Source organism: Typopeltis vanoorti, chromosome 24 (assembly GCF_054136105.1).
Source record: "Typopeltis vanoorti isolate ZY-2024b chromosome 24, IOZ_Tvanoo_1.0, whole genome shotgun sequence".
NCBI classification, from domain to species: domain Eukaryota; kingdom Metazoa; phylum Arthropoda; class Arachnida; order Uropygi; family Thelyphonidae; genus Typopeltis; species Typopeltis vanoorti.
In genome coordinates this window covers 2,692,952-2,717,029 of record NC_143572.1, presented here as the reverse complement: position 1 = coordinate 2,717,029, position 24,078 = coordinate 2,692,952, and the positions used below count along the sequence as shown (strand labels likewise).

Below are 24,078 nucleotides of genomic sequence, written 5' to 3'. Positions count from 1 at the left end.
CTCCATCTTGAGAAACAATATGAATTGCTTTCTTCATCTACTTATGTGCGGATTAAAAATAGCAAGATCTCAGATTTTGTACACCCGCTTTTGGGTAGGAAGCTACTACGCTCTTACTAAACCTGCTAAGTTTTGCTAATCATTTAATTTTCTTGCTGAAATGAACCACCACTAATTCAGAAATAAATAAAAATCATGGACCACTGGTAACTTAAGAAGGTTCAAAAAGTTATTCAGGACAATAACAGATCACTGATATGACATCCAATGACGTAAATACCGTTGCAAGGGAAATCTTACTGTGATTGATCCATATTGGCTATTACTGATCCACTGTTAGAGAGTCCATGGTTTCTCTTGTATATTATACTCCTCTGAAGGCAATCATTAGTTTCTGTGGGGGCGCCTGAATCTTATATGTTTATTATAATTTAAAACTACACTGGTCAAAATTATATAAGCTCTCTCGTTAAAGTGAATGTTTTGCAACCCTTCTTTTACTCCTATCATTAGAACAGATCCACAATTGCTGAACCGCCCGTTATAAACAAGCCGTTTTCACATAAGAGACAAAAAGTAGCTTCGCAACCGGGATACACTATAAGACGATCTGTTGATTATGGCTTACTAGCAAAGAATGCCTATTAATTTTATTTCTTATATATCCCACTGTAGTAACAGCTCTGACTTTGCTTCAGTTTGATTTTATTTCTTTAATTTACGATTACTATTATTTTGGCCCGTGGGATCATGCTGGGACTGTCCACATGGGAAAAGTAAAAAATTGAGTTTTTATGAACGAAGTTGAAGATTTTTTTTAATATTTTTTTATTTGGATTTTTATTTTATTTATTTGGTTGGACTTTAAGAAATATTTGATAATATTTGGCCTCAAATTTTTCAATATTCTGTAAACTAGCAACGCTTGGAATTTCGCGCTTGCCTTGCAAACGGGTTTGATTTTACGAGTATCGTTTCAAACGTAACTTCAGAAATAATAAACAGTTGTCAGGTCTTTATGAAACCCTGTGCTGTTTCCGCATATCCATGTGGAGATGATGACGCAACATTTACATAGCTAACTGAAAAATAAAGGAATACAAAATTGAATGCATGTTGTCCCCCCCCCCCCAGTTTTGTTATCTCTCGCTCTTCTACTGTTGTTATCCTGAAATGCGGAATGTGCACGAACGCGTTATTAAAGCATAAAACAAACAAACAAAAAATCATGTAATTCATATTGCCATTAATTTTGCATTTTCCAAGTTTCCCAGTCCTCTCTTTACGGACCGAAAGCCAAAGCACTTGCAAAGACGATCGAAGCAAGGTGAATGACCTTAGGAAGGCTTTGACATAGTGACAACGCAAACGGTTCTCAGTTTCTTCAGAAGTAATGATTAAGATCTTGGAGACCGGGAAGACAAATGCAGTTCGGAGTGCTGCATCAATGAATTTTGAATAGAAGTAACAAAACAAACTTCTCTAGAAAACAGCGTGTATTGTTTAGAGTCGTTAATCCTGGATATTCATAAAATAGTTGTTCAAATGTCTCATTCCGGTAAAGTACATTTTTCTAAGAACGAGTTACTGTTATTTCGGGATACCTTTAGGATTAATTATCAGTCCGAAGCAGTTAGTGAGATTTTTTTCTTTATTATACAATTATACCCGAAAGCCTGTAGAACACGCAGCGTAAGTGAGAAGATGAAATCGTGGAAAATTGCTGACATTTGAAATTTAAAACAGTGTTTTGATAATTCCCCCGGATAGTCCATCCGAAAGTCGGTGCTGTCATCCATTTCAGGGTAGCACTAAATTAGAACACAAATTTCAGCGTCAAATTGTGGAATAATTAACTACGTTGCAGAAAAGTATTTAAAACCTGTTCATTGCTTCGTTTGATATGTAAATAGCGACACGTATTATAAAATTAGATTATTTCTTCTCATCAGAGGAGAACTGCTCTGCATTTCTCTCTGTGCAGTGCGTGGTATTTTCATTTAGCGTGCATATATCTCCTGACATCTTTATTTTTGTATGTGCTTTTTGGTACATCCTTTAATTGTTCTAAAAAACGCATCTTTTCTACTGCCTCTATTTTACTTTGATCGGGGGGAGAGAGAGAGAGAGAAACGAAGAAGATATTCCTCATGGGTATGAGGTTACAAACCACGCGAATGATCACAATTCAAGTTTAGTCCTGCAATACTAGACAACGGTTTAAAGAGACTTGAAGTTGTTATCAACTCCGTACGCATTTCTAAGATTCATGGTTACTTAATCATTCTTCGTTCTTTCTTCTAAATGAAAATCACTCATTTCTATGAGACACAAGAATGCGGGGAGCCAAGAGGGGAGAAAACAGTTACCAATCTTTAATTCCTTCTGAGGAGAGTGCATCGAATAAATCGCCGACACACCTAATCCCATAACAGCGGCCTACAATTTAGGATACCTATGAACCTGAAATAACTAACGCAACTTGTAACTTCTGTTCATCCCTCGCCCGTCGTCCATTTATCTTTGTGCTCAGATCTTCGATGGCTATTATGCTGAGAACCTTAATAGATAGAAACGGAGCACTTTGACATTTTGCTGTAATACCTATTTGGAATGCAACAGTTATGGCCAATAAGTTGTTGTTCGCTGTAAGACAAGCATAGTAAGAGATCACGTCAGCCGCTAAATGTTACCAACCATTTCTGTCTGAAACCAGAAAAACGCCCTTGGGACGTGGTTTCCATTTCACCTTTTAAGTACCATCGCTCCGGCACGGCTTTGTAAATAGGACTGCACCCCCTCCCCCTTATCACGCGTCAGTTTCATTTTACATTAATGCGAGTTTATTTACTCGGACTAAAATATAAATTCCCTTTCTAAGGGTTAATAGAAGTTGTTCGAAAACTTATGTTCATAAACATTCAGTTTATGAAGTGATTTTGAATCCGATTTAAGAAAACAAAAGAAACTGGTTAGTAATAATAATTGATTGCTCCCCACCACCTCACCCCAAAAAGTCGGTCGTTTATCCATTCCTTTACTTGCCACCGTGCATTCAAATTATTTAACAGTCGAGCATCCAAAATCGGATTCATTTTTCTTTCAAAAAACGATGCCATTGAAAAAACCAGAAGTGCAATTAAAATTTCGTGCATCAAGCAAACATGTCTAATTTTTGTAGGATTTATTTTTTCCATTTGAAAAAGATTATCAGTCTTTATTTTTACATACTTGGTAATGAGTTTTATTGGAAATCAAAAACATCATGAAATATTACTTTTTCATAAACATTTTTTCATCATTTAGTAAGATTTCCATAGTGAAGAACCGACTACATTTGCATTTTTGTGGTGCAGTGTTAATCACCGACAACTGAACAGTACAGATACCGACCTTATAACTCCTGTCACCTTTCAATAACTCTTATAAGTATTCCTTATAGGCCATGCTCTCTCTCTCTCTCAGATAGAGGAAGAGAGAAAAAACCGGTCTCGAGAGAGAAAGAAATCTAGTCTCGAATTGCAGACATAATTCGCAATTTTTGGTTTCCGTTCGACTATTTTTCCCATCCTCAATCAGTGAAGCACGAATTCAAAAGTAACTGCTTTAATTCTTGACAAAAAAAAAAAAAAAAAAAAAAATGTCTATAGAAAATTTTCAGTGCCAAACATAACACCAAACAGTTATTAAATAATAGTCTCTTATAAAGACTGACACCATTACTTCGATCTTCGCAAAGCAGTTTCATTCCCGACTGCTTCACTCCAGCAAATGGATTGTTTTACTCACCGCATGTCTTAATTTGATACGACAATTCTCAGCTTCCCTGCTGTCAACAACGGGCTTGTATTGCTCTGTCATACACTAGTAATAACAGCGGCCTCAGATACGTTGACAAAGAGCCGATAGTGGTTAAATTTCATTATTAATAACAGTTAAAACTGTGTCAAATAGCTCAATTACTTTTGTACCAACTCTACACGAGAGTTGATACAAAAGTTGGGAACACTTAGAGCACATCAGTGTGCTGGGTGTAAGTGTGGGCAAGTGGTTAGGAAAAGGAAGGACCTTCTGATATGTTTCTTGAAAGCAACGTATGGCTTAATTTGTAAGTTTTGGAACATCCAACATTCGGAAATTAGGTAGGGGCGGTGGACGTTGATAGACTTACCATCACATTTTATGACAATAGTTTCGGATATTCTAAGCATCGTTTCGTTTTCTTGTTTGTCAATGATTATGGCTTTGTCAATTTGGGGAATGTGTTTTCACACATTGATGCAATTCTATCAACGTCCACCGCCCCTACCTAATTTCCGAATGTTGGACGTTCCCAAACTTACAAATTAAGCCACGCCTCCGGCCATTTAGCGACAACAAATGTCCAAATTTGGCAGATACATCTTGCAGCCTTAACATAGCCCTACAGTCATTCCCACAAAGTTCCGACGATGGTCAGACGATGACCGAAACGGTCCACACCCCGTAAACCCTTACCCCAGTTTCCACATAAGGATACCCTTCCCCTTCTCCCCCCCCCCTCTCCCCACAACAAAATAATATATATATATATATATATATATTATTAATAGTAACCCGGGTTCCCAAACTTATTTCCCGTGTCCCAAGTATTAAATATAAGGGACACTCCTAAACAAAAACAGGCTAAAATAGCCGTTAATTATATTAATAGTGTTTTAGAGGAGTAGCATGGGAATTTCCCAGAAATTATACTTAATTACACTAATTAATGAATCACATGTCCCCTCATACAGAAACTATGCTTTATAGACTGAAACAAAACCATATGTTGCATGGGCAAACACAGTATCTAACTAAAAACTATTGTTATTAATTAGATGTGTGTGAGTTCGATTTCCCAAGGCATATATATATATATATATATATATATATAATGAATGTTATGGCAGTTTCACATATGGAATTCGGTTGAAGAGAGTTAGCATTTCAACTCAATTGTCAGCTATGCTTTTATATTTCGGTTGTGCGATCTTTTGTTAATACCGCACCAATCATATGCACGTTTTAATAACTGCCTTTGCTGTCTGTTTCGCGTTAGGCTTAATTACCGTAAAGGGAGAAAAGTCACAAAAGAGAAAAATGTTCCTGGTCCGGGGATTCCCTTATTCAGGTAATATTCACTAATTTCATGTTATCAGTTTGTGGTGTGCCAGTATCGGTAAGTGGTGATATTATTTGATCTATTCTACGTAAAAAATGAGATGGATAAATGGCTGATAAAAAAATTTTTTTTTTTAAAATTCCCGCGAACAATCAGAAGAAGCAGAAACAGACTCAAAAAAAGGACAGTATTTCATATTTTACCAGAACAGCCCGCATCGTCTTCAGAACCAAACGGTAAGAGGCAAAAAATGTAATATATGCATTTGATTTTTGCAATATTCGCTGTGTATGTTTTGTATTGAATATAAATACAATAAATATTATAATAATATATCTCTCTATTACGATTTTTTTTCGAGGGGGCCGTGAAATATTTTAATTTTTGCAAAGGGGGCCCTGACATCCAGAAGTTCGGAATATAAGAAATATATTACACTGACTCCTCATTTCTTATTGACTGGCATAATAAAAGTACTTTTTTTTTTTATTGCCTCTGCAGTATAGTGGCTGTTAGGGAGGGGTGTTGTTTACCACTGCAAGCGAGTTACTATCTCCCCCACATGAACTTGTTTAAGCTTTTTTTCATGTGTGAAGTATATGCGAAACTTTTATTGGTAACAGAAAACTAGCTCGGATGACAGTGATAATATAAAACGAGTTTTGATATGTATATAAAGTCAATATCAACAGTCCCTGATTACGAACGCGGGGTGAAAGGGACAGGAAAATTTGGAGCTTCCATGGAGAGCATTCGAAGTAAATACAATTAACCACTGCTTTGAAATGAAACATATGAATAAGCAATATTTACTAATATTCATTAACCACCGAAATACGCAGGAAGCAAAGTTTGTGAACCAACACCAATGTGTGAATTTTTCCATTAAAATATAAAAAATAACAAAAAAGAAATAATAAAAGTTAAATACGTTTCTTTTAAAATAAAAAAAATCTACTTAGTCTTAAAACATTTTAAATTTGTTTTCATTATTTCACGGCCCCCCTCAACAAAACCTACGGCCCCAAGGGGGCCGCGGCCCACAGTTTGGGAAGCGCTGTTCTAGAGCATAGGTTCCCAAAGTGGGCGGTACCGCCTCCCAGTGGGCGCTGAAGCCTTCTAGGGGGATATAGTGGGATCAGTAGCATCTGGGGGCGTTCAGGCGGTCTAGGGGTCGGTGGCTCTTTATAGAAGAAATTAATAATATATATTTAAAAATTAATTATTTTCGTGATTTTGCGATTAGATAATCGTTTAAAATTTAAATATTGCATTTTAATTCATCTTATGCCTGTCTTACACGATCAATTTTTTTTATCAATTTTCTATTTCAATTATTTAATCATTTGAAAATTTACCATGTCAGATAGAAATAGAAGTCAATTTTCTATGTCAATGAGAAAACTGAACGTGTCATACAGGATATTTTAACTTCTATTTTTTATATACTTAAAAAATTTATTCATTTTTTGCTACTGTAAAAATTGATCATGCCATACAGACTTTAGTCTATCCACGCAGCAGACGAATTTTAACTAGTAGTACAGGGTGTCTCGAAATTCACGCAAGAAGTAATTTTGATAGAAAACACAGGTTTTTAATTAAAAATTGTAATTTCTTATTGATTCATAAAGTATACAGTATAGGGTTATGCATGGAATAGCATATCGGGTAAATGGCCTCCACGGCTTTGCTGGCACATACGCACTCTTTTGTCGAAATTTTCCATGACCGTTTTGCATAAATGTGGCTGAATTTCGTTGATACAGCGCTCAATTTCCTCCTTCAAGGCGTGGGTGGTCGGGGGCTTGTTGGCATAAACCTTAGATTTCAAAAAAACCCCAAAGAAAAAAGTCCAACGGGGTTAAGTCACATGATCTGGGCGGCCAATTCTGATCACCAAAACGGGAAATTACACGACCAGGAAATGACTCATGCAGTAATTGAATTGTTTCTCGGGCTGTATGGCATGTGGCACCGTCTTGTTGAAACCACATGTCGTCCACATCCATATCTTGCAATTTAGGCACAAAAAACTGGATTATCACGTCGCGATAGCGAGCACCATTAACTGTTATCGCCTTACCAGCCGCATTTTCGAAGAAGAATGGACCGATGATGCCTCCAGCCCAAAATCCGCACCAAACAGTGACACGTTGTGGATTCATCTGTTTCTCAACAATCACTCGTGGATTTTCTGAACCCCAAATGCGACAATTTTGTCGATTAACGAAGCCATCAAGATGAAAATGAGCCTCATCGCTGAAGATGATTTTGTTCGAAAAATAAGCATCCACTTGTTGTTCCATAATCCATTCAACGAACTCTCTTCGCTGTGTGTGGTCAGTATGTTTCAGTTCTTGAGTCAATTGAACTTTGTAAGCATAAAGATGCAAATCTTTCGTGAGAATACGCTGTAGAGAGCTTCTCGAAATGCCCAATTCAAGACCACGGTGCCGAATTGATGTTCCTGAACTCTCAGCAACACTCTCACGAACTGCTTCGATGTTTTCTGTTGAACGACTTGTTGAAGGACGGCCAAATTTGAATGTGGATCAATTAGTGTATAAGATCACTAATTGATCCAGTTTCGTTGAATTTTTTAATTAATCTTTTCACGGTTGATGAAGTTAAATCACTATTCCGACCATATTTTGTACGAAAATTGCGAACTGTAGCTGCCAAACCTTTATTATTTTTAAAATATTGCTCAACAATGCAAATGCGTTGTTCTTTCGTGTAGCGCTCAATTTTTAATAACCCTGAACTGTCAGCTGTCACGCTGTCTTTTTTTTTTTCTCGTTGGCAACAAATTACCGCACAAATGGCGCTAAATTTAAATCTTGCGTGAATTTTGGGACACCCTATATGTCGGTCAACTATTACGTAGGTAATTCACTCAATTCAGCATGTTTTGACAGGAAGATGGGTGCTTGCAGTGACTTGTTCAAAGCACGAGTACGATGGTATCGCAAACAAGTCAATGCATGCAAGTCGATTTGGGCTAGATTTCAAATCTATAAATACTAGTGGTTTAGGAATAAGTTTCATTATTTTTTGTGTGCTTTGCTAACAGTCATCAGTCGAAAGTGTGATAGATAAGTGGAGTCATACGAAGTGTAAATTAAATCTTTTATTTTGTGAATATTTTTGCAAATTTTATTACTTCATTATGTCTGAATATAAGAAGAAATGTCGACAGTACAGTATTGAGTATTTGAAATATGGTTTTATTCAGTCTCAAATAATTGAAATATGGTTTTATTCAAACTGTTATAATGGGGGAAGTTACAAAATTTATGTCTTGCAAAGTGGGCGGTGGCCCGAAAAAGTTTGGCAACCTATATTCTAGAGGTTTGACGTTTTACCTTGATGAAAACCCTGCGTTCTGCATGAGACCTGCTAACTCACCATCAGGTCAAAGTCCTTATAAAGGTTCTTTGTATCCTTTATAAGTGCTTTTAAACGGGATTTGAACAAACCCTTCCAATCAAAGAGCATCATCGATACCGACTCGGCCTTCAGTGGGTTTCGCATCCACGGTGTAATGGTTGAAGAACGGTAACTAATCGGAATTACTTTAGTCATTAAAAATGCTCTTTTCTTGTTGACATAATTGAGTTTTTCAATTTGGAATTAGTCATTCTGATTCTGTTTCATATTTTGTTTCGACGTGTCTTTCATATGAGAACAGGCACCAGTTCTCATTTGATCGCTGAAGTAAACGAACTTCAGTTTGTTCTTAGAAAAATTGATTTGATTAATGTTACGTTGGTAAACTACTTTTGCCCTCCTGGGTGATCGAGGGGGGATAGCATATCCTCCCCCCCACACCAGTGGCGCGTGGGCTCGAATCCTACTGGTCCAAGGTCATTGAAAAAGTTTCATGTTATTCTCTAGAGCAGGAGTTTTCTGATTATTTAATCCTCATCTGATATATTTATTACTGCGTGTGTGTGCTAATTTTGCTTTTAATTTAATTTGAAGTCGATACTGTGTTCCAGAGAAGAATTTAAAAAATTAGATACATTAAATATTAAGGGAGGGTGGGAAGGAAGAGGCTTGTTGATGATTAAATAGTATTTACTAAAGATAATGATTAATTTGACACACGGAACTTAAAAAGTTACCATGTGTTTGTCTTCGTACATGTCAGATTGCGTTAGGAAGAACACGTGCCACCTGTATTCTGACACTAGATTACTATGGCTAAGCTCATGTGTTTATATGTTCTAAACAGTGTGTGCGTGTGTGTTAATATAGCATTCGCATAACCAACGCACGCTCAACCACAAGGTTTTCTAATTATAATTTTAAACCACTTCACTATTTAGTTTTATGAAATAATAATGAATTTATCCATAGAATACTCTCAATTATTTAATTTTTAGTTCTTTGCCCAGCCTAAATAGACAGGATTCTTGGAAGTTTTCTTCAGTTTTGTTTTGTTTTTCTCATTTCGTTATTTAATATTTTTGTAAAATCATTTAAACTTGTAATATTAATACTGACTCCGCCACTGCGGAGTCAGTATTGATATTAATATTACACTGAGTTTTTTTTTTTTTAATCAGGTACAGTTTTAAATTTAAGCTATACCAGTTGTAAATTATTATAATTTATAATAAATGCTAACATAAATTTCATGACACATTATTCTAAACAAAGCATAATAAAATTTCTAAATAAATTTCAAAAGGCATACACACTTAAACCCGGATCTTTTAAAGGGCCTGTTTTACCGACTCAAAAATGTTAGTTATAATTTGAGCTGGTTGGCTACAGTGCAATTGCATTAAGCATGTTTAGCTGTTTAAGCAATTTGAATAACAAACATGTTTTTGCTTATACGAATTTGTGCATGCCTCGATTAAATCGCCGTAAACTCGGGGCATGCGATCCTTTTTTTTTTTTGGTCATTCATTATATCCCCAAGTTGTTCTGAAGTGTAACTTTTTTACCTGTAATATGTAATAATAGAAACAATGAAATACTTTGGTATATTATAAAGGTTACGCAAGCTAATAATAATAATAATAAAGCTAAATAAGCAAATAAGACATGTACAGGAAAACATTTTTTTATTGATTTTTATAGCTCATCCAGATTAGTAAAATCTGCATTCCCGTCTCAAGTGAAGTGCTGGCACTCCACCAACACATGACATATGGTAAGACGAGTATTACATTGTTCATACATAAGCGGTCATCAGCCCTCCATAGATAAGAGTGCGTAAGATGACTAGCCTATGCGGAGCACAGCAAGTACAACTTCTCATCTGTTTCTGCGTAGACTAGACTGTCAGTGCTTTATTTCAAACTTAATCTCAGTTCATTTTGTCAGTGCTTTCGGCCAGGATGATTACCATTAATTAACTTTATTTTTATTAACCATCTGTCAGTCCCCTATATAGACTACAAGCAGTGTATCTGTAGTCTTATTTCCTTTGATTCCAATTTAGTCAGGAATTCAGCACAATCGAACATCAAAATTAAGGATTCTCATTTGATCTAATAATTGCATAATATCTTACACGGAAGATGGTCAGTAAAGAACTAAAGGGATCTATTCCCGAGCACAAACCAGTCAAATAAATAAATTCCGTGTGATGATACAGCGTTACCCCCCCCCTTTATACGGGAGTTCACGGTAGCAACTATTCCCCCCAAATTTTATCCGGGCTCCGGAACCGGCATAGGCTGACGAATCAGGTCTATGGCTGAGTCAGTATTCCTGACTGCAATCCGTGTGTGTCCTCGGACTGGTTTGTGGGACGAAAAACACCAGATAAACTGGTGGGAAAAACCCTGCTGTCCACGCCCAAGAAAGGCTAACTGGCTATGGCTGAGGAAGATCCTTGAGCTCCTCACGTCGTTGACGGGAATCGAACCTAGGACACTCCTTCCTCAGTATGGTTGCGAAGCGCAAAGCCACTAGGCTAACCGCACGGACGGGAAAGCCAGTTGTGAGAGTAGGATAGTGTTTATCTGTCGCACGATGTTCTGCAACATCGCATTCTTACTTAGTTCGCTGTAATCGGGAAAAAAATGAAGAAAGCGAATGTAGCTTTAGAGCGTGTGATACACTTGTAAATGTGTTTTAAAAAATCGAAACGGTTGGTTTGTTTGCAATCGCAGCCAATGGATTATGTTTGTTAAATAGCATTTTCTTGCATTCTGGACCGAAGTCTTTCCAGCCGATTGGCAAATGCCGCGTCGTCCTTGCGACTGCGCTATGAACACACAATGGAAGTGGGCATAAGAGTCGAAAAGACGAAATGGCGTTCGCAGATCAGCCATCTGGGTGGTTAGATAATTGGGGCGGTAATGAAGTCGATCGTTTTTCTATTATGACAGTATTATTTAACACTCTTAGTCATATTGCAGCTATAGTGTATTTTAATTTAATTGTGGATTAAATATGCTTCAGAATTGTAACTACCGTTTGTGACATTGTACATGAGAAACTGGGTCTGGGCCTCGTAACAAAAGATTTGCGAACTTTTGTTTTGGAACACGAAAACAGTTTATTAATAAGTTGGATCCCTTCTGCTGTTCCAACAACTGTTTTCGTGTCAGATCGCAGGACGCCCGGAAGAGAGTATTTTCTGAGGGGTATGGTCATATGGTAAATTTTCATGCCAGAGACGTTCCTCGCTTTCTTGCTTAAACAGATGTTGTGTTCAATGCTTACTGCGTACAGACAGTAAAAATTACACAGAACACTAGAAAAGCGTGTCATTGTTTTTCTACAACACGTAGATTTACGACAACATACTTTTTCAATGATATTAAGGGAAAATAAAATTCTTCCGGTCTATTTCTGGTTTTTTAATCCAGCAATTCCTCGAAACATAATTTATTGACAGGTGAGCCCGATTTTTATCCTTATTTATTTTGAGAGGTAACAACTTTATTAACAATCCGACTACATTTTTGGATCACGAAAAGATCTCGTGAAATCGCATGCCATTACACACATACTCACAAAAACTCACTGGAACATTACTGATCCAAATTTTTTCGACAGTCAACATTCGGTCATTTCCTTTCCCTGATGCATGAATTTTGAAGAAACAATTATCCATCTACAGTACTGACGTACCACATATTTATAACCTACCTTGGGTGGAATTCACATAAAAGGGTGTGTGTGTGTGTGCGTACGCGCGCACTCGGCTAGCTTGTTATTTCCGGTAGTAATTTTTGATGATGGAGTGTGCTGCATTTCCAGAAATACTGAGACAAGCACCCTTGTAATGGTGATCAATCGGTCATTGCATGCTGCTATTGCACATAGCAATAGAAAATGTGTAAATTACACATCCATTAAAAATAAAATAACGAATGAAATGATACCTGACAAGACTCACAAGTGCAGCACAGTAAATTAATTGCGATAATACGTCAGTTAAGAATATGAAGACTGTAGTTGCATCGTCAAAAGAATGTTGCTCTTTCCCTTTGTGAGGAAAGGGTATTCACTACGAGATATTGGGCATAAAAAATGGATCGGCATCATCAGAGCAATATCGGGTCCGCTGGGAGAAGAAGGGGGGAGGAAATTGATGCGAACAAAAAATAAAACAAAGCGGAAGGAGAGCTATTTACGGAGAAGCTATTTACTGCTACTAAAAAGCGATTATCGTTACAGAATCGTAAGAGACTACAACAGATGAGCTGAAACGTCAGCGGAATGTTGACGCAGAATCCTAACAAAGTAGCGCTATCTAAACGTCGGTGGATAACAACCAAAGCCCCCCCCCCCCCCAAACATCATGAATGCATGCTCACATTGACATTGGACAAGGAAATATGGGATTACGGGACACTAAGTTTGTCCAATGGATTGAAATTTTGTAAGGATTGGATGAATTCAATATTTTACTCGTTAACTTGGCACACCAAGATTGAAGGGTAGCCGAACTGTTTCCACGCATGACTTCCATTTGGATTCCATTTTGAGAAGAAGAAAAAAAGTTACTCAACAGCATTTTCTGTAAGGAATATTCAGAGTTGTTGACTATATTAACCTTCTGGGGGGGGGGGGGGGAGTTACTTATCCATAATTTGTTGCAGAAGAATTTGAATATTTTTTATTGCAGAAGAACTTGTTGCATCTGAAAACTAACTTCAGGTTCCCTCCGCGCGATCTCAGCGAGCTACAATAGGTAAGCATTGTTTCATACGCACATTTCCGATGATTACTAGCTAAAAGAATGTAACACCGCATCGTCTTCTCTTTTCTTACGTAAAATAATACCCGCCGCTATGGCATGACAACAGCTTTGACATTAATCCTGACGGGCATTTGAGGAGTAGAAAAATCCCAAAAAATGAAAGGAGAAATACAGTGAAGATGCAAGCGTGGCATCATGAACTCGGTATGGCCATTGTACGCAGTCTGATTTCCAGCATGTCACAAAAATGTGCTGTATACAGAACAAAGACAACGAATGTAGTAAAAGAACGCTGGTGGTACATATTGTATTCTTATACCTGCGCTTAGTTTACGGAAAGTGCGAGTCATCTGTCTATATCTTGCTTCAGTTTTTCTAATTACCTAACAATTACACAAACCGATGTTCCTATTTCTTATTTCGAGTCTATTTAAACTGGATAAAATGCCAAAATAAATATTCCTCTTGCTTCACATTTAGTTGTAAACGTTTTGGAATTTATTAATTAATTAGAATTTATGTACTCACGCACGTAGCACTGTCGAATTTACCAAGTTATTTGACTTTCCGAAGAAAGTCCTATTTACCTGCATCGGAGATCGATTAACTTCGGAATCAGTTGAAGCAAAGCCAAGAAAAATGTCATTTACAGAATCCACAGAGGTCTTTCTTCTCTAGGCCTGGCATCATGGAAACTGCTGCGCGGTATTCAAAAAACGATTGTAGTTTTTACTTTTTCTTTCTTTCTTTGTGTGTGTAATACATAATTATTTTCTAACACTTCCACGATTATTAGAGCCCGTTTGCAATATTTCAAAATCTTAAGATACCAACTCTAGGTATCTCGGGTTTTTCAGCCCGTTGGCTTAGATTGCGTTGGAGTAATCTTAATAACCAACAATCGGGTTAGCTGTAATTGATTCGAATTGCAAATCTCGAATCATCTTAAAGAAGAATGCCACAATATTACACGAGATGTCCAAAAGTTGGCTGATAATCTTTTTTATGACTGCTAACAAAAAAACAAAAAAAAAAAACGACCCATTATTAGAAATGGATAATTAATCAGGATAATTACTGCGCATTGTGTGTAGACTGTGATTAATCCATAAACTGTATGTATTGGATGAAGGGCAGTGTTAAGTAGATAAAGAAGGCCAGGTCAGTGATCATCGACTCTCTAATTGCTAGGCACTAATTAATGAAGAGAGTGGTTGGCGAAGAGATAATCAATAGAGCGACTGAATCAGAGAAACAGAAGTAGAATCTCTTACCAACTTCCTCGAAGTTGTAACTACTTAAGTCTGTCCTCTCTTCCTTTTAGCGAATCTTTTCGGCTGTATTTGAAAATGTGTCAGTTTTGTTTTTGCGTGTTTCACACATTTCATTTCCTTATCAACCTCGCCCATTCTTTATTGATTTACTTCAAATCGATTTCGATCTGGGTCAAGGTGACAGTAATTATCACTGATTTTTTAACACAATGAATTATCACAAATTTTTAAACACATTTCATATTTTAGTCATTCGTTAAAATAATTTATGTATGCTATGTATTAATCAGGATAATTAAAGTAACTATATGGTACTAATGCGGAAAGGTATTTTTTCCCCCCATTCCCCTGCGGTGTTTATAGTATATAAAAACGGTTTCTATTTATTTTCAGTCACACCCACGAAAGGCAGTAGGCTTATTGTACTTAGTGTTCTGGACGGGCTATGGATAATCCGGAAATCCTACTTTGAAGACCAATGCTAGAAGCTTGACGTGGCTTGGACAAGTTCCATCCTGTCCTCCACAGCAGGATTTCCGGATTATCTAAGTCTTAGTCCATCCACAATACAGTACTAATACCAACCTTTCGTGGAGGTGACGATGAATATATAAAATAATTTTTATTTTAACACCACAGAAACATCAAGAAAACAAATAGTTTAAAACTGGATTAAAAAATGAAGTTAGAATACTTGACAATATTTAAATTCAAAACGAATTTTAAAAAAATTGATCATAAATCACATCAGCAGGTATGATTAGAAATGCTTTTCGAGTTTAATACAAAACAAAACTCATTAACTAGCATGGCAACGTCTTCCCTAACAACCTAGAGGGAAAAAAAAGAGAGCTTTCTCGCAAATACAACAAAACATGCTCTTGCTGTATGTTAAAGTTTATTACTGTACTGTTTTCGAAGAAACGATCTCTAAATAAAATTATAAACATTATGAGCATTCCTTATTTGGAGGGGGACGCACAACTAGTATTTTGTTCCAACCCCAAAAGTTACTGAAAGTATATAAATTTACTGGAAGCAGAAATAGATGTGCAATACCCGTATTCAGACTGTGGTTGCAGGTTGGTTTTTCTCTGAGTGTTCTTTTTTTTCTTCTCGCGCCACAAACATAAAAACTGACTTTGAATACATTTGCTAGTTATATGTACTGTCTGGGTATAATAAGAATTTGAGTAATTCATGAAGTTCGGCCGTTGCCACCCTAGATGGACCTGTCTTCCTAGTAGAAAGTCGAAAATGAGTTTTTTTTTTTTTTTTTTTTTTTTTTTTTTTTCAAGGTGGTAGGAGGAGCGAGTAACTTTTATATAGTGATGCGTGGTTTTATTATATGAGAGTGCGAATGTGAAGTGGTAATATATTTTATTACTCCGAACTCTTTCATCACCTTTTGAAAAAAACCTCGCGCGGGTTGTTTCCTGATGAAAAAAAAAAGTAAAAGAACATTCTTTTGCTCTAAACTGTGTGCAGTATTTAATGAAAGTGCTTTTGTAAACCAACCCTGAACAAAGTGAACAAACGCGTTTTAGATTTGTTGTGCCATTCATCCATCCGTAGGCACTTAACGACAGAGAAGGAGTGATTTTAATGAAAGTTTGGGATTTGTCGTTTGTTTAATTGGACGATTTTTAGGAATGTTTAGACCCGCGGTTTTGAAATTATACAATTTAATATTTGTGTTTTGGCTGCATACATACTTTTTAATTTATTTAAATCACAAATGTATCAAATGCTGGGCGTGACCCTGAATAAACCAATTCGAACAATTACGTATTTGTGGAAAATTATTCATTTCTTGAAGAGGTCATGAAGTTGCCCATTGCCTACCTCAACCATTCCGTATCTTTACCATGCACTTTCCGTATCCAACTAATATTCATAACTATCCCGATTGATATACAGTATATATGTTATTTTAATGAGACGAAGCAGTTGTATGAAAATACCGAACTGAAGATAAATTATTTGAATTTTCCTATTGAACAATGAAGATGTGATTGCTTTGTCCAAATACTATTGATTCGCCTGCCACTCTCCTCTCTCCTGGAATACAAAACAGGGGAATGAAAATTTGATCATCGATATTCTATACCAAAGAAAACGTAAATTATTTCATAGGATATTTACAAAGTGTTGACACTTTCTGGTACGGTTCAGCCGTTAATTTTAGACATTATAAACCTATTTACGTGATAAAAAGACATTAAGATGGAAGTTCGCTATTAAAATATAACATTTACATTTTATTAGTTCGCGTGCAAGCGATGAAATTCAATATAAATGAAATTTATTGCACAGGAAATTAACGGTAATATTTCATCACACGATGATATATATTTCTATTTTTTAAATCACTAACTCCGAAATGAATAACAATTTTACAGTTGTTCATTATATTCAAATATGCTGTAAGCCAATATTTCTGCAACGAGATGAACTTGACTTGGAATGGACACGTTAAAAAGCAGTTCATCTGCTTTTTAACGTGTCCACTACTAAACATACGAACGTAATTTCGTTAAAAAGTAATTAATTACAAAAAAAAAAAAGGGAAAAAAATTTAATTCTGAGCACTTTGTAAGCAGTGTTGATTGTAGGAGGGAGGGAGAGAGAGAACAATAAATGTTATTTTCAATAAGTTTCTTGATACTTAAGTACACTTTTTTAAATTCATTTTTCGTTCTTCATTTGTTTGTACTGAGCCTACACGGAACCACAACAAAGAAAATTCACGCTGTGACCCCGAATTAGGGAAGGGGTTCTTGATCTAAGTGATTTTTAATCTGTTAGCCCATTCATAACCTGTAGAAAACTAAAAAGGCTATTTTTTATGAAGGAATTTTATGACCTCATCCTTCTGTATGGAAATGGCCTTTTGACCCTCTTCAGCAATAAAGTGGAAAATTAAAAGAGGTCACAGTTAGCCGGAAGTGTAAATTAAAAAAAAATCTGCTAGAGAAGAAAAAGAAAAATGAAGTCGCAAGTTTTAAAACATTCAACCACATAATTTAACCATAAAATGTCTGCAAAGGCAATTTGTAAAGAAAGCGAAATGCTTTATAGCGAGTTTCTTCTTCTCCTTCCTCTGAATATTCGTTTAGTGCTCATTGTGGGGAGAGGCTTTTGACTAACATTTGATACAAGTCATAAAAATGCATAAAATACAGAATTTTCCTCTATTATTATTTTACTAAAAGAAAAAAAAAAGTCAAGAACAGCATACCTGCTCAATACGTAATTTTATCTAATCCTTCATTAAAGTAATTAACGTTCAACTGTATAAAGATGACTCCTTCGAATTCTAATAACTTCTTGGGAACAAATATTTAAATTCCTGAACGGAAAGGAACTCGACCCCTAAGTGCGTTGTGTGCTTCATGCAGGAAAAGAGAAATTTTAAATATTCACTGTAGCACGATTTCGACTAATAAAATGCATTTTGAGAACCAGAGTAATATTTAATTAGCTGACAGGTTTGTCTTCTGCTTCTATCGCAGTAAAAATATGAAAGCGTATTATGTTTAGTAAAGAATGCTTCTTTACTCTAGTTCAGGGCTGTCCAACCTTTGGTAATCCCAGGACCGCAACATAATGCGTATCTAGTCGTTTGGTGAGCAGCAGGGACACAACCTCGATAGCTGTACAAACGAATAACACTAATCGTGCGCTCACGTTCCCCGTGAGCGGCCAGAGCATGCGCGTTTGAACAAAACAATATAAGAACGCTTCTTTGACACATCTAATATTTGAAAAACAGTTGGGTATATGGTGATGTAAATACGCCATATAAAATTAACAACATCGATAGAATTAAAATATCTAGTACGCATTCGATTCAAATTATTTTATTTTTTTCGCTTTTGAAAATCAAAACCCGCATGCTGCCTGCGGGCAGTGCTTTGGACAGCCCTGCTCTAGTTCATAAAATTCTATAATGATGTATGGTTGCCTTTTGAAAATATTATTTTTGCAATTTATACCCAGAACTGTTAAAAACATTCAACAGAAAACTTTAGCCATTAGAGCAGCTTGGACTTGTTCTATCTGTCACTCACCTTTGAATCAATTATAATATTATAGATTTAACAAAATATACGGTAAGTCAATTTATATTTAAAATTTGATTATAGGTACTATTATTTTGCATTTCAGAAGATACAATGTATGGAATTTATACAGAATAGAAGCACTTAAATCATATTAAGATAATTTGAATATATTTAAAGATGCATGTAAGATTTGAAGCGCAACGAATACACGAATGTCCCTATATCGATATGGCCGGAAGAGGGGTGGGGGAGGAAATTCTCGAATTCACCGGAGTGAAATATTGAAACCAGACAGAGTGGTGGTAGAATGACTTATTGGCTGTGACAGCTTCGCCGTCTAAGGTAGCAAATCAGATCCACATATTTGACATTCAGCATGTACTAAGCCAAGTTCTGTAATCGTCAGTAACTCATCATAAATTATTCATTTAATATCAATCGCGACTCGGTAGGTATTAAATGAATATATAAAAGTAGAATCACTGGTTTTCATATGACCATGCCTCTCTTGTCCATTGTCCTATTTCTATCCTAGCCCGCTGGAGGGATTTTGAATTGTAGAGAGGGAATGCTTATTAAAATTATCTACCAGAATTCTAATTTTGATTAGGACAACAAAACTTGGATGACGTGCAAGCAGCTAGCTTCAGTTGCTCTGCACTGTCGATCCTAACTAGCAAATATCGATAAAAGTGGTTGCCTGTTTTTATTGGATATAAGTTATTCTCTTCTGAAGTTTACATTTAAATGAGTGAGCAGTGAAGACTTATTTGTGAGATCACCGAGTAAGATGATGAAGAGTAGTAACTCTTTTTTTTTATTTTTTAGATAGGCTTCCAATAAGAATGTGACAGAACGATTTTATTGCTTATATTAAGTTATGCAGTATTAGCTTTTTAAACTGTACATAGGACCGTGTGTGTTTCTGTAATGCCTTAAAGGTCATGTATTAGTCATGGTGTTAACTTTTTTTTTTTAATGAGAAGAATTTTACTAATACTTATTTTGTTTCCGGTTAATTACAAATTGCTAATTATACTACTGGCAATCTGAGGGACAGAAAACAATTTTGTCATTTGTATGTTATTGCAGCATCCCGTAGTTTAAAAATTACGTGTTAGTTCAAGCCGCTACATTAATGTAATTGCATCGTGGGATTGCATGTTTTGTCGCAGAGTACACGCCCATGCGGTAACCTAATTCTGATTTTTCAGCTTCTCCGCAACCAACATTCGGTTAGGTTCCCTTGGAAGCTTTAGATAAATTCTCTTTTGCTATCTTGTCTTTGATTTCGTTTGGTTTGAATCACAGCAGAGATTTTCTGGAGGAAAACCCTGCTCTATTCGTATGAGACCGATTTCTCACCTTTGCTGAAGGGGGGGGGGGAGGCTTATTATAATTACTTGCATCTACTTGGGATTCAAACCAAGATTATTTTGATTATTTTATTTTTTTTTCAGCAGAAAGAGAAAAGTGCAACATCATCGCCGGTAGGCTGTGGAGACTCTTGCTTGTTTTATGAGTTTCGTGATATTGGGAGCTGGACTAATTTCGACTTTTGAATAAATTGCCTAAAAAAGTGAATCATTATAATGATTCACTTTTTAGGCAATTTCCCATTCCCCAAGTAGTTGGGGCACGAAAGATCACCAGTCCATCCACTGTTGGAGTAGAAGTACCGAATTAAATCGGTAGCGCAGGCTGAGCAATGAATAAAGCCAAATCAGTAGTCGAAAATAAGAATTCTCTAATTTACTGAATGCGATTTGGTTACTGATGCGATTAAGGGACTGTTCTCAAGCTCTTTCATGTTCACTTATTCAATCAACAGTTTAGTTTCCGTCAAATAGATAGAGATTGTCCAGCTCATAATTGCTGCGTTTCCTTTTTCACTTTTAGTTATCCTGTCACCGCGGAAAGCTAGACAAATTGCCATTTTACTTCTTCTACTAAATAAACGGTCAACATATAAATGTGTAAATATTTGAATTCTCTTCCTTTGTGCAGGCATATCAGAAAACGGATTAAATAAAAATTACCGATCGTGACAGTTACTACCACTGATAGTATTGTGTTTGCGATGGGAAGCTCAGATAATTGAGAATAGCGGCAGCAATTAAACTGTTTCCGAACTTGATGCTAGGCGGTTATTAAGGAAAACTATCAAACTGGTTTGTGAAAATAATTAAATAGTGACTTTGCCAGTGTAGTGTGAGGTATGAGATTATAGAAAACGACTGAAAGAATTTATTCCTAAAATAATGAAATTGTGCACACGTTACAAAAAGAAAAAAGGAAAAAAGTATTCTTACATTTGTAACATCGACGATGCGCTTAAAACACCTATAAAAATAATTCTCGTTTATGGAGCGTAATAGCAAATCCAACCTAATCCAGAAGACAATTTTAGACCGAATAAATTATCGGGGAAAAAAAAAATCAGTGATAAAATTCAATAAAAAGAAAGCAAAATATAAAAAATATTTTTAAAAATGCCAGTATCGTTCAGTAACTTACGTAAATTCAGCCTTTAAATAGTCTATTATTCATGTCGAAGTTTTTAGAACGAACATTAAAACTACATAGACATTGGAATGTAAACAAATAATTTACTAGCTTGAATTATTTAGTCGACGTTTCGCTAGTTTAAGCTAGCATTATCAGAGGCAGTTTACACTACACAATCAGTGAAGACAAACTAAGTGGCATTCTTCGTAGTGATTCCTGTTGTTAATGCTGATGGGCATATAGGGCTGTGCGCCAAAATCTGTTTAAAATCATATCGTCGATTCTGTTGCAGTTAACCGAGTTTTGTAGAACTTGTTCCGCTTCCAGGGACAGTCTCTCCGAGATTTGAACCGTGATTTATAAAGTAGCCTGGCTTTCTTCCATCTTATGAAGTGGTTTTTCTCTATGGCATGTTGTGATTGTTGAGAAGCTTTTTGCTTCTCCATTCCTGATGTATCTTTTGTATTCTTTTTTCCTGAATAAAGTAGTTTGTCTGTCCGAAATATTGAGTTTCACACTGGTAGGGGATGCTGTAGACACTAGGGAAGGAGAGATGGGCTTGGCAATCCTTAATTTGTCTTAGGCAAGTAGAAATTTTGTTTTATAGGTTTGCATGCATACAGTTCTCATATTGTGTCGTTTCAGGAGGGAACCCAGTTTATCTACATTGGGGGATGGAGATTTGTTGTTCTTCTTAAGGAGTTTGACCAGGTTTTTGCTGTATCCAATGTTGGAATAATGTGAGTAAAGATTGTTATTCAGGTGTAGTGCCTGTCCTGAGGACGAAATTCGCTTAGCCCTGGAGGCTAAGATCTGAAAATTCCAAGCTTCTAGGCTGGTGTAAAATGGCATGCAGGTATCTTCCTGTGTGTGGACATACGATAAACTGAACAAATGAGGGATCCATCTGCTTGCCTTGTAAAAGTATCCAAGAAGGCAAGAGCTCCTTTTTCTTCCACAGCGAAACTGATTCGAGGATGGATATTATTGAGGAAATGTACAAAGTTAGACAGAGCCTGTGGGCCAATTGGCAAAGACATCGTCTATATTATAAGCGTGCACATATGCAGCATATTTCATTTCATTTCAAAATGAACAAACTTAGCCAAGTGAATATTTCAGAATAAAACGGTTAAGTTTCAAATGCATGTATTACCAATGTTGCTATCGTGCTTACAAAAATGTAAGATGTTGATCATTTATTCTAAAAGAGTTACAATATTCTGCCATTTGGCTGAAAACGTAATTACTTTCAACAGGAAAAAAATCGGTTGATTATTATTTGACAGTCATTCCTGATAATTGCAAGTTATCATAATCTTTAATATGATTAACGAAAACAGCCAATGGTCACTTTCAGAGCTGAAGCTAGTTGAATTCATTCGAATCGAATTATCGCCTCGGTATCAAATGTCTAGCGAAATTCACATTTCTTTAAGAAGCTAGACATCCTTAGTCAGTTACCTCATATATCACACACACCATTTGTCACTGTTACTATAAATCTGAATATTCTCCTTTCAAAACCTTAGCATTGTAGTAACTGGAAGTCATTTTGATCCTTTTTGATTTATTGGTTTCTGAAATGATCCCAATTTTATTATCTCTCTTGCTTTAACAAATTTCATCCACTTCATTGTCTTTTTCTCTTCTTAAATTTCCACCCTTATCTTCTGCACTTCTTTTTTTCCTCTGATTTATCGCGTCTGCAACAGCCGCAAATGATAACGTACTTCTGGGAGGAGGTGGGTGTATAAAATGTCTGAAATACTATCACGTCATAAAATATATGTTAAAAATATTTTAAATATATCATTTTTTGGTGACCAATGAGGAGAACTCACCAAAAATGCTTTGGGAAGGAGTCAAGGTGATAATACAGGTTATAGCGAAGAAGTATCTTGGCCCAGTAAGAAGACCAAGAGACCTATGGATATCAGATTCAACATGGGAACTAATCAACAGAAGGCGGCTGGAAAAACAAAGAGACGCAGAGACTGAAGAATATAAAAGATTACATAGAGAAAGAAGAGCCATCAGGCAGGACAAAGGTAAAGTTCTTTACTACTAATAAATGTGAAAAGATAGAGTTCCAGATGAGGGGACACAATTCTAAAAAGATTGTTTATTTAGTTCGTGACCGAAAACACAAGTTTAAGCCCAAATTGAATGTCATCAAAGAAAGGAATGGAGCATTACTAACAGAATAATTGGAAATCAAAACAGATGGAAAGAATACTGGGAGGAACTGTACAGTACAGTGGATAAAGAAAATTTGGAGGAGTCCTCTCACCAGGAAAATTCCGATTTGGAACCTCCTCCACTTAGGCATCATTAAGTAGCTTAACAGCAATAAGGCCCCTGTGCAGATAGAATCCCAGCAGAGTTAAGGCCACAAAGGATGGAGGGATAAGAGTGTTTCATAAATTGATTACAAGGATGTGGGAGACAGGATCATGGCCTGGAGATCGGAAGTAGTCGGTTTTCACCACTACTTGCCAGAAGTATAGAACTATTAGTTTAATATCTCATGGAAGCAAAATTTTATTGAAGATCATGCTAAATAGGATTGAGGCCAAAGTTGAGGCAGAGATGCCTGAGGGACAACAGGTTTTAGGAAAAGTAAGGGCACCAGAGATCAGATCCTTTGCCTTAGACAGATCATAGAAAAATATAAAGAATTTAGATTCTCTCTGATAATGTGTTTCATAGACTACTCTAAAGCTTTTAACTGTGTTGAGCATGTGAAACTGTGGGAAGTGATGAAAAGAATGGGTTTCCCTCAACACACTATCAGGTTGATAGCCAACTTGTACAGGGAGCAAGAAGCCACGGTAAGAACAGGTGTTGGATTGACGGACTGGCTTCAAGTCGGAAAAGGAGTTAGACAAGGATGTTTACTTTCTC

General features: G+C 36.3%; 1 protein-coding gene across 4 annotated transcripts in view; it reads left to right on the top strand.

The window, feature by feature from the left end:
• The window catches only part of LOC150092889 (beta-1,4-glucuronyltransferase 1-like), an 84,686-nt gene that overhangs the window by 22,499 nt on the left and 38,109 nt on the right, over positions 1-24,078 (top strand). The window contains exon 3 of one of the 4 annotated variants that reach the window (XM_090413697.1): positions 5,300-5,379. The exons of the other annotated variants lie outside the window; for them this stretch is intronic. The gene's annotated coding sequence lies outside the window, so the exon portion shown is untranslated. The remainder of the gene's footprint in view (positions 1-5,299; positions 5,380-24,078) is intronic. 4 annotated transcript variants of the gene reach the window in all.